General features: G+C 31.6%; 1 long non-coding RNA gene across 12 annotated transcripts in view; it reads left to right on the forward strand.

Moving 5' to 3' along the window:
- Nucleotides 1-2,172: 2,172 nt before the first annotated feature.
- LOC143252831 (uncharacterized) overlaps nt 2,173-12,173 on the forward strand; it is a 119,899-nt gene continuing 109,898 nt past the window's right edge. For 2 of the 12 annotated variants that reach the window (XR_013029175.1, XR_013029174.1), the window contains exons 1-4: nt 2,219-2,387; nt 2,846-2,907; nt 3,532-3,603; nt 10,564-10,658. This is a non-coding gene — a long non-coding RNA (uncharacterized LOC143252831). Of the gene's footprint in view, nt 2,388-2,830; nt 2,908-3,531; nt 3,604-10,563; nt 10,659-12,173 lie in introns of all 12 variants that reach the window. The other 10 variants (XR_013029172.1, XR_013029177.1, XR_013029173.1 and 7 more) reach the window with 10 other exon arrangements.

A 12,173-nucleotide genomic window follows, 5' to 3' on the forward strand; every position in this document is an offset into this window, starting at 1 on the left:
TTCTACGTTGAAGATATAGATGGCAAGCGTGCACATTTGGTTTGAAAGATTAGTTTTTTAAAAAAAGTAATTTGTCTTGAGATTCAAAACGGTTTTCAAACCTGTACTTGTTTACCTTGAGTGGCTTAGCATTACAGTAACCCATCATAACCCTAGTATAACAGACATTGGTGCGGAAATTCAACCTTTGTTTCTTAAATAGGTAACACGGTTAATTAGTTGGCAATTGTATTCACTCTCACGCGCCCTTACAATCAGTGATGAATGCACCAACAAACCATTCGCTACACAAATGCCGATCAGCTGTTAGTGTTATAGTGTACTTTATTCCCATGTATATACAGTGAATTTACACGTGAAGCTCTTATTGTGTTTCTAAGAATAACTTTTAGAGAAGATAGTGTATGAAGCTGAGTTTAGGTGTATATAAAATAAAATACCTTTCGGCATGTTTTTTACACAACTTGTTATTCACATATGACTTTATTAGTAGTCCAACATACTTTACAACACTCCCACTGTTCCCTTGTGTGTGTGTGCTTGTTTCAGGATTCGTTATCGTTTTAGTATAATTTGAAATTTCTCTGTGAATGATGAAATGGGGAAATCTCAGCAAACAACCACCTATTCTTAGTATCGATGTTGCGTAATCAAAAGTATCAAGACTTGTTGAGTAAAATGTGCAAAAACAATTTTTCCAATCTCAACTTTCAACAATTATTCATAAAATAGTGTGATAACATATGTTTGTTATTGATTAAAAACGGTCATTCTTCATAAAAGTTTGTAATGTGATAGAAATACATATCCCTAATGAAGTCTAATACATCAGTAGTATGTGTGTATGTGGTTTCTGTATCATTTCGAGAGAAAGGAATTGTACAAATTTCAAAACGTTCAAAAGAATAAGGGGTCAAACAGAATCCTATTTAAAAACTTCGAGAAAGTTTAAATAACAATTATTACATATGCTCACGTGAATTCTTACACATATTAACCGTATATGACAAATTCAATCATCATAGCTTACAAACATGTGTAAGTCATTTCATTTCATTCATTGTTTTAATAGCTTTCCGTTCGTGATCATAATCCAGATGAGAAAGAAAAATACTTAGGTTCGGCGTATCTGGATTTTCTCAAAGCATTTGACACAGAGCAGTATGAAGTGGTTTGCAACGAACCTTATCTCTTGGTGTGGGAGATACATTAACTAATTTAATATAAAAGTGGCTAGATGAAAGATAGTGGAGTACTATTAGAAATAGAGTCAAGTCGATCTGGATTAAAGATCCAAGTGTTATACCTCATGACTCAGTCTTAAGAGCATTGCTCTTTTTGATTTATGTTAGTGACGGAGATGAAGGAACATTCAATAATTTCCTTAACTTTACTGATGATATCAACGTTTTGAGTGTTGCTGACTGTGAAAATAAACGCTGCTGAGTTCGGCAAATCAATGGCATATATGCAAGATAATGCATATGAGTTATCATGATTTGAATTATAATTTCGATGGAAATAAACTAAACAGTGTCATGCAGGAAAAATAATCTTGATATAATGATTGATATGTTTCTTAAGCCATCCAAGCAGTGTGCTGTTGCTAGATTTAGGGCAAATAGGATTTTGGTTGGTATCTATAAAAGTATTGAATACAAGTCTAAAGAGGTTATAATTTATCTGAATATGTCACTGGTTAGGCCATGTTTGGAGTATTCAGTTCAGTCTTGGGCTCCTTACCTTGGAAAAGACATTGAAGAGTTCAGAGTAGGGTTACTAAAATGGTACTAAGGATGGAGGGTTTGACATATGAATAGAGATAAAAATCTCTAAACTTTCTTTTCCAAAAAAGAAGAGCTAGAGGGAATCTGATTGAATTGTTTAATATTGTAAAAAGACTTGATAATGTTGATGCATCAACATTTTTCATACTTAATTTATCGTCCCTTAATATTGTTATGTTTTAATAATTTGTAGATAATTTAATTATAAACCTAAAAGTTGGAAGTTTAAACGACATATTTTATAAGTGGATCATTTAAGTAATAGTTGGAAAATTGTTTAAACAGGACACAGTTGAGAATAAAAAACTACTTATGGAAGGAATAATACTTTGTCTGGTTGTCAGTAGTGTTTACTCATTAAGTTGGCACACGTTAGTGTTGTGATTTATCAAATAAAATAACTTGTTTAACTAGATAAGAGAATCAGTTTTGCCACTTAATACTTCCAAGAATTACGCAAGACAATGAAACCACTGTTATTTTGTTAACTAAAATGTTACGCCATCATTTAGTGTACATATATGTTTATATATATGATGGTAATTTCATAGCTTTCGATCAGACTCTGGTGCGACACTCATTTTCACTTCGTACAAGAAAGTAAGTAACATTTTGTAATTTTCAACTAATTCTTCGGTTGCTTGCTATTTGAGAAATTGTTCTCATTATTATAAAAATATATATTTAGTAATACTAACAATATGAAGCATCAAAGAAGTAAAATGTTTAACACTTCGCATTAACCGATATAAACCACTTTCACGTTAGGCAACAAGACAATGCCAAAGCTATACACTATTCATACATTTGGTTAAAAGTTACGTGTTATAGGTATCGTACGTTGGTAAGATTGACTGAATTAGAAAAATATCTGGCATGTTCTACTAGGATATCTGATAACGTGTGTATACACACACACACACACATATATATACGTATATAATAAGATATAAATAAACCTAAAAAGAAAGCTTTAAGAATAATGAGCTTCGAGATATTTTTATACGTACCAGTATGGCATGATTTAAAATACGACATGGTAGACATGGTATTTGCAGATACCTATGTAAAAGGATTTGCCATGGTGTGGTTCCATTCGACGGAAAAGATGAACGTAAAGGTAATATTATCATGTGAACAAGTTAGATCTACCTATTAATATATTCTTACCCTTAAAACAATAGTTTATGTATTATTGCTTGTTCTGTTGTAACATATGCACACTTTTCAAAGGAACCGAATGTTTAAACGAACAAAAACTGTTAAAAAGAGCAGTTATGTTGTATCATAGGTACAAAAAGAGAATATTGTAATGTATATTCACTATTTTTTTCACTCAGGTAAGGAGAGATAATGACACATTATCTGAAAACAATGCATTGATAAAAAACACGTCTTCATATATAATTTATTACAGTTGTATAATGAGCAGAAAATTTATTGTGTGCAATGTATTTAATGTATTTTAGGTATAAAAGAAACAATTTTGATTCGTTTTTTCTCAACTTAAGCACAAAGCAACACAATGGGCTTTCTGTTCTCTTTCCACAATCGAAACACGTATTCTAGTGTTGTAACTCCACATAAGTAGTTGAAGTATTCTGATTCGAAAAATTATGTTTGTATTATATTAATGTCTTAAGTGTTTCTCCAAAATTTACGATACTTAAATGCTGCATCTCTAAGTTCCAGAAAAATGTAACTTTACTTATCATTTTCATACCTTTTCATGCAACATATAAAGAAGTGGAGTTTAAAGAGGGAGAAAAACCAAACGAATTTGATTTAGATGAGTAGCCGACGTCTTTATGCATTGGCAAGTATATTATCAGTTATTTGATAAATTAGTGTTACGAATATGTTGAGTTTCCTTATTATGGTTGTCAACATCTTTATGTTTTGGTTATTCCTATCCCAAACTAACTCATGTCAACGTAAATATAACAGTGTTATTTATTACTTTTAATCATTGTAACGGATTTTGTATTATGTATTTATTTTGATATCTGTATTTGTTTTGGTTAAATATACATTTAGAGCTGCATTTATCTCATGTATTGTCAAATTGTGTTGCAAAATTCTTGCCTGTACTCTAAATTTGTAGAAGATTTTAAAGTGTAAGAATATATGTTTTACGAAACATGAGAGCACTAGTTAAGCCAACTGAGCTTTCAAGAACCTCGTCTTAACGTTCATAAATAGATGCGCCAACAGGCAGTTTACATTTTATTTTGTTGGTTTGCTAAAATTAGTATATCATAAACCTGCGAAGCTATAACTGTACTTAGAGCTTATTAATCTAGTAGTTAGAGATACTTGACCAAAATTGTTTGTATATTTCGAACATAATAAACCATATAACATTACATAATTAACTTTAGACAATAATATTTCTACTAGGACGTTATATACTTTCATCGCTGAAAAATTATCTTGTGAGTGGCGTGTGAGACCAGCAAAGAATAGAGCTACCGATTACGTGAACTGTACTGTTATCAAATCGAAACTATTTCGTTCATCGTGAACCGTCAATAAGATATTGCGTTCCACAACAGATAGAAGACTCAATATTGTTTGTAAATTTATAAGACTTTTGTATATAAGTCTTGTTACGTATTATTATTATTTATCTCGGACGAATATCCGATTTATTATGCTACGTTCGTTACGTATCACGATTTCATATAACCGAAAATTTGAATTTAGAAGTTTATTCAGTTATTACCAATATTGATTTATATACTGAGTCTTCTATTTGGTCTAGTACTGAATATTTTAAGGACGGGCCAGGTACACGATGAATAAAGTATTTCTGAGTTGATATTGTTACACCTCTCTTAAGCCAGCGCTTTCTTTTCTTAGCTGGCTTCACGCCACTTACAAGCTGAATTTTTACTGATGAAGATATTTAATATCCTCATAGAAATATTAACGTCCGAAGTTAATTTAGTAAAGTTTGAAATCCGTAAACCTACCTGGTCAAATATCTTTAGTTTTGTGATTAGTAAGCGTTTATCACAATTATACCTTCCAAGTCTTATAGTATACTATCTGTAGCAACAAAAAATATTCTTTTACTGTCTCTCGGCTAAATTTCGTACCAAGTAATAAAGATTCTACGAACGTTCAACAATATAATATTGGAAGACACGCTTGTGATGTCGAAAACATATATTATCAATTCTTGCTCCCGAAAATCGTCTGTAAATTTAGATAACAGGTGGTCTTGCGCAATGCACATCCAACAATATACGTCACAAGCATGAAACAGAATCAAATGTAGATATTAATATAAATGTATAACACTGAATCTGTTACAATCATTATTTATAATAACTGTTATTATAAATTTTATTGTTCTTTATATATTAAAATATATTTGTGTTAAAAAAGAGAATTCTGTGCATCAATATTCTTGGCAAATATCATAAATTTAATACATATCGATATTTCATCGACTCCTAAATTTAAATTAAAAATTAACTTAGTTTGAAGTTAATTCTACTACGTAATATAATAATTCGGAGATTCGTTTGGGGTCAATGATAATACGTATCATCATTCATACACAGACTTAGAAATAGCTTTTGATTTTTACTGGCAGTGTATTACTTTCTTCCTGTGCTTCTCGCGATTGATTTGTTCAAAGTAGCATCTTTTGGTATTATTTTCTTTTGTTGAACTCCTGTCTTTTATATTATTTTCTAAAACTCACATTTTATATGGGATTGAAACATTTAAAACACTTAAGGAGTTTTCCACATTGGTTTAATCATAAGATATTACTTCATGCATTTTATCGGTCTTGATTAGATACACACGATAGGGACGCTGTTTCACTGGAGAATATTGACCTACATAACGTCATAAATAGCAATCTTGGTTTGATTAAACCGTCCGCAAATTTACACACATATTCACTCAATAAAGTATCAAGTTGACTATTCACTTCACAAGCACCCGCAAATTTGGACCGAATCCTGGAAACATAATTCACTAAGTACATTTCTTTCGGGGTATCTATAAACTACTGTTCTTTCAGTAACTTCAAAGGACAACACACTGAATGGCCAAACACCAAATTGAATGGACTAAATCCTAACGACATTTGAACTGACTCACGAATAGCAAATAATAATAAATTAACTCCTTCATCCCAGTCCTTCTCATTATCAAGATAATTATTCCGAATAATATTTTTTAAGGTAGACCGGAATCTTTCAAGAACACCTTGCGATTCAGAATGGTAGGTGCTAGATTTCAGCTGTTTGGCGACGAGCTGGTAAACGATCTGTTGAACAATCCCGACATAAAATTTAATCCTTTATTAGATTGAATTTCATAAGGCAAACCAAGAAAAGTAAAATAATTAATCAGTGCCTTAGATTTTTTTGCTGAAATATTTCTTAAGGGGATGATAGCTTCAGAAAATCGAGTGGATACACACATTATTGTCAACAAATACTGATGTCCCAATGAAATTTTTGGAATGGACTCAACAGAGTCAATAATCACACAACGAAAGGAATCTTCGAATTATGGCATAGGTTTCCAAGAAAAAAAGAGAAATTTTATGGTTAGAGTTTCCAACCAATTGACAGGCATGACAATTTTTGGAAAACCGAAATCATATTTCCTACTTTTTTGGCCAAAATAAATATCTCATAATTCTGTTACGCATCGAGTGAAACTTTTTCAATTTATTCTTTTGGAGTGCACATTTAAACAGTGAAGAGATCTGTGGATCCTTTTCATGCTCACAGATCAGTTTGCTTTTAGCAAACAGAAATTCTCCAGGTAAACCAGTTCCCTAACCTCATTAATTGCTTCTCGTCAGACTTGTAAGATGGACAATCAATCATGAGATCCATGTCGTATCCAAAATAATAATTGTCACAAATCTACAATGTTCTCTCAACACGTATCTATTATTTCATTTTAGCTTAATTTCTAAGACTGAGCTCGAGCACATGAGAGAAACACTTCTAGATTCTCCTCAACAACTTCATATCAGTTTAAGCTCGGCAAAAACTTTTCCTCCAGCCAAATCGTTTCTATACAATAATTATACACATTTAATTGAGAGAGATGGTCTTACTCCAAACACAACTGGTACCGAATCTAGGTCTAGTGTGAAATAAATTCAAAAGAAGAGAAACTTTTATAAAACTACCTCCCAGTTACTGAGCCATAAGAGGTTCAGCAGTGGCAGTATTCAAAACTAAAGGCAATATACCTTCCAACAACAAAATATGTATTGGTATAGGATTAGCAGTATAATTCATCAAAAACAAACATAAAAGTTCAAGATTCTTCCCTATCAACATCAGCCTGTTTTATTATTGGCCAAATAAACAACATCAAGTGATATGGTGAAACTACGTCCATAAGTGTACATAAACGCATTGGATGTTGCATTCTTTTTTTTTCAAACTTCAACAATCGGACATAATATGATCAGAATCACAATTTTAAATTTTTGTTCTACGAGCTTCTGTAAATTTTGTTTTGACAAAAAATTGTAATCTCAGATAAGAGAGGATCTTTAATACCAAGAATTGAGCAAATTATTTAAACTATTTAATCTCTGTGTTTTAAGTATACCAAAAGTCGCAGTTTACTCTTCGTAATGTTGTCACAGACTGAGTCGAATGTATCGTGAGCTATTCCAGTCAGTTTCTAAAATAATGAAACAATTCATTTCTTTTTGTTCTAAGCGTCAGACCACATTTTGATCATTAGAGAATTTTAAAAATTTCTCATATTCTTGTCATTAATACGAAACAAGTTCATTACCTGATTCTAAATAAAATGATTACCTCTCGATAACTTTTTTCTGCATTCATATTATGTTCATTAACACATTTATGGTATTAATGTATTAAATTAGAAAAGTTCCGGTAATAAATGTAAAGATGAAACTAAGGTAATAAAATGACACGTATAAATAACAGCGTGAAAGAAAATGATAGATTTTTTACCACGGGAAGATATCAACATTCTGACGTATCATAGTCGATAGAAAGAAGTGTATCTATAACCTGTATTGATATTCTTCGAATACGTTTATACAAATTGATTATTACTTTTAGTTTTCTATATTTTTAAACTAGTTCTTAATTAATAAAAAAGTACTGGAAGCATCATAAATACTTAAATATCTGCTGTTATATATATATTGGCTTATTTTCACGCTCTAACAATTTTGGCTCTATCACTTTGTTTTGTATACTCTGGAGTTTTGTTAAAATTATAGTTCTACATAAACAAAAAGTCTTAACCAACTAAAAGCATCATTATATTCATTGCAGGTTAGTAGTTTTGTTAATTACAAATTTGTAATTGTTATGCTATCAAAGGCGTCAATTGCAATTACATTTTGCAAAACCCCTTCTACTTCAGGTTGTGGAATAGTCTATTCAACAATAATTACAAAATTTGTTGAACTTATTCTTAATGCAGGAATAAACGAGTTGAAAATAATAATGAAAAGTTTTATAATAGATGAAGACAAATTAGTGTGTAAAGTACAGCCTTTCTACATAAGAAGTTTCCCTAATCTTCATTGACTTTCAGGTTTCTAATGTGTACTTTTATTAGCTTATCAAATAATAACGTGGGCTGATAAAAGTAAATAATACATTTGAAAGAAGTAATATATGTATTTGTATATATATAAAGAAGAACTCAGATATGAATAATTAAAATGTATATTAGTTTTGTATAAGTTTTTTCATAATTAACTTTGAAACAAAACTGGTTCCTGACGGAACTCAATGGTTACCATGGTAGAATTACTGTGAATCTAAGGCTTCGTCCCTAGCCCCCTTGTTATCCAATAAAAATCGCACTCCGCACATTGATAATATGGATGCGTTAAAGAGTGGGGTGTGAAAATCCATCTGAGATATTGATGGTGATTACTAGCTTCTTATGCTGTAACATGTCAATAGTATGTTAAGAATGCCAATATTATATTTGTTTCATTAGAAGTTATTGTGTTTCTTGAACCTGATGAACAAAGATCGATATACGTGAAATGGTAGATAATACAAAAATACTAGATCCACGTATCTTAATGTCTTACAGCTTTAGAAAATTATTATCTATCGCCTAACTGCATTTATATGAATGTTACGAGTTTCTCGAAGTTTGAACAATGTTAGTAAGAGCTGACGATTTTTCGTCATACAAGTATCGTTGATTCCTACTCTCAAAAATTTCTAGAAAGTTTGGAAACAGATGGTATTTGCGCAATACACAACGTACGTGACATGCGAGAAGGAGAACTATACTGAAACAAGCTTGGGTGTTAAAATAAACGTGTAACGTTAAATCCCTTATACCTCCGTCCTTAGAGAATTAAAAATTGCTTCGTGCCAATTTCTAACCAATATTTTACATATATATGTACACATACATTGATAACAATACATTAAAAACAATACATTGTCAAATAATTATATAATTTCAAATATCATGATAACATACAACACAATTAATACAAATAATTAGATGACCTTAATATTGTACAGCCCCTGAAACTGCTTAAATCCGAACGTTATCTTTTCGGTTTACACAACCAATAATCACACGAATTATGTATTCTTCAAAAGTTGAAATTGGTTTTAAAAGAATAATATAATTTTTATTAGATTTTCCAAGTATGACAATTTTGAGCATAAAAGTCTAAATGAATTCCGTCAAATATCAATCAGATATTTTTAAGTTGAAAAATAAATTTCACGAGGACAAATCTTTGCGGTATTATTTTCAAAACGTGGGACATCTTTTGTGAAGACTAGTGCTATGAAGCCCTCTCATGAAAAGTCATTTTTTTGAAATCTAATGCCGTCCATTAATTTAATTATTGATTTAAATTAGATTTGCCACATAATATTTCTCAATGCCCTAACAACATTTAATAAAAACAGTAGCAAGTGCTGTCTTCTATGATTAATCAAGTTTCGTCAGTCACCTTTTATTTATGTCAAAGTTACCTAGTCAATACACTGCCACCCTAGTTTGAACCATAGCTTAAATACAAGCAAAACAAACTATTGCCAAGAGGAGACGACCTCCAATATTAAAAAAATAAATTTAAGCAAATTAAACAAAAGTGAATTGCAAAACTTTTGGTATAGAATAAAATCTTGTTCTGATGAGAGTCTGTTGATCCTTAAATTTATCTAGTTGAACGTAGAAAATCAAGAAAATAACAAATAAGGCATTCACATATCTAATCATCCAAAAACATAAATAAGTAGGAAAAACATAGAGGCACAGTTATTGTAATATACTGCTGCTGCCTCTGTCTGTGAAGCTATGACTGCTGTTACCCGAGGTTCTTTTAATATGAAAATCAGATTATTGGAGAGAGAGAAAACATGTGTTTTTTGAATATAAATCGTTGTATAAATGTCAAAATTGTTCCAATCACTGCTATGTTTCTTGTCTCCCATCCGACCTGCACAGGTCAAGATTGAGTGAAACTCATCGTCGGCAATCGATATGAAAATATCACTGTTATTATACTGCCTTTTAAATTTTGAATATCGCTACGAGACAACATAGCAAATGTAATTTTTAAGAACGTACGAGGCCTAATACTAATGTGTATGACAAGCATAAAAGCAAATAACTGTTTTAAGGGATGATATAAGATCACACACTACTTGTTGCCGAGGTTAAACCTATTACCTTGCTTATTTACCATATTAACTATTATTTTGAACTGATATCATAAATATATACAATTTTCGCCGTATTGATACAGAGTTTGTAGCAGCAATACGCTAACTTGGTAATGATTGATTCTCCGGTGTTCGAAACTCATGTTTATGATTATTGACGCTTCTAGTCACCAACAAGGTAAACGTTATATTTATTACTAAATATTACGTAAATTAGAATACTCTGTATGATTAAGTATTCTCCAGCTGTTATTATTAGACTGTTCAGATATGCTTACACTGAAGGATATTTTTATTGTACCCAGAAATGTTGAGGTTCTCATCGAAAAGAGCACAAAATCATGATTTGCTACAAACTATAGTTTCAAGTAACTTTAGTTGTCATCTCTACATATACAGTCATGTGAAAAAGTTAAAACACCCTATAAAAGCCTGCGTATTTTTAAACATTTATTGGATATACAGATATTTAATCTCAATTTAAACAATACTGAGAGATTATAGGAATATAACTAAACAATTAAAACTGATGAAAAGACTTTTCAAGATCTTCTGTAAATGTAATTCTACAAAAATGCATATTCTTAGTGAAGGAAAAGTTAGGACATCCTACCCCCTAATAGCTAATGTTACCCCCCTTTGGCTGAAGTAACTGCAGTGAGTCGCCTCTTGTAGCCATCTACAGAAGTCCTGGTCTTTGTTTACCTTCTTTCTGTCAAACTTCAGTCTGGCCTTGATGTTTCTCTTAGAGAGCAAAGTTTCCTCCTTGCACTTCTCTCACTCAAGTTAAACTTGTGCAGTCTCTTTCTGATTGTAGAGGTATGCACTTTCACATCAACAGTAGCCAGAGTGATGACTCTCGGGGTGAACTTGCTTGGACGACCAGACCTGTGCGTGTTGGCAGTTGCTTTGAAAGCCACTTGTTGACTATTTTCTGGATAGTAGAATGGCTGATCTTAAAATCTTTTGGGATTTTTTAAATCTCTTACCAGACTCATAAGCTGCTACAATTTCCTTTCTGAAGGCCTCAGACAGCTCTTTTGCTCTCACCATGGTGCTCACTTTCACTTCAACAGTCAGGAGCACACCAAACTAAATGTCTGAGGTTTAAATAGGGCAAGCCTTATTCAAAATGCTGAGTAACGATCTTCTGATCATGTGCACCTGGTGTGATACACCTGTGTGTGAGTTGAGCTATTTTAAGTGGGAATAAATGAAGGGGTGTCCTAACTTTTTCCTCAGTTAGAATATGCATATTTGTAGAGTTACATGTACAGAAGATCTTGAAAAGTCTTTTCTTCAGTTTTAATTGTTTAGTTAAATTCATATAATCTCTCAGTATTTTAAATATTGAGATTAAATATCTTTATATCCAAAAGTGTTACAAAAATACACAGGCTTTCATAGGGTGTCCTAATTTTTTCACATGACTCTTCGTAGATAACACGAGGTACTGTGAAAGGTGATAGAGAGATGAAAGGGATGTTACTTAAGTTAATTACATTTTTCATGGAAAGTATCTTACAAGTACATGTTAAACACTCTATACGTGAAGTGTGTGACTACGATATGCAATGATTTTCCACGTTTTATTGCATAAAACTTTAACTGAGATGAACATGCGTGTTGGAATTCTGTATGAATTTTTTTTGTATGATACGCCTTGTCTAACGGTGACTCAAAGTAAGTGAGA

The sequence above is a fragment of the Tachypleus tridentatus genome, chromosome 6, assembly GCF_004210375.1.
Source record: "Tachypleus tridentatus isolate NWPU-2018 chromosome 6, ASM421037v1, whole genome shotgun sequence".
Classification (NCBI taxonomy): domain Eukaryota; kingdom Metazoa; phylum Arthropoda; class Merostomata; order Xiphosura; family Limulidae; genus Tachypleus; species Tachypleus tridentatus.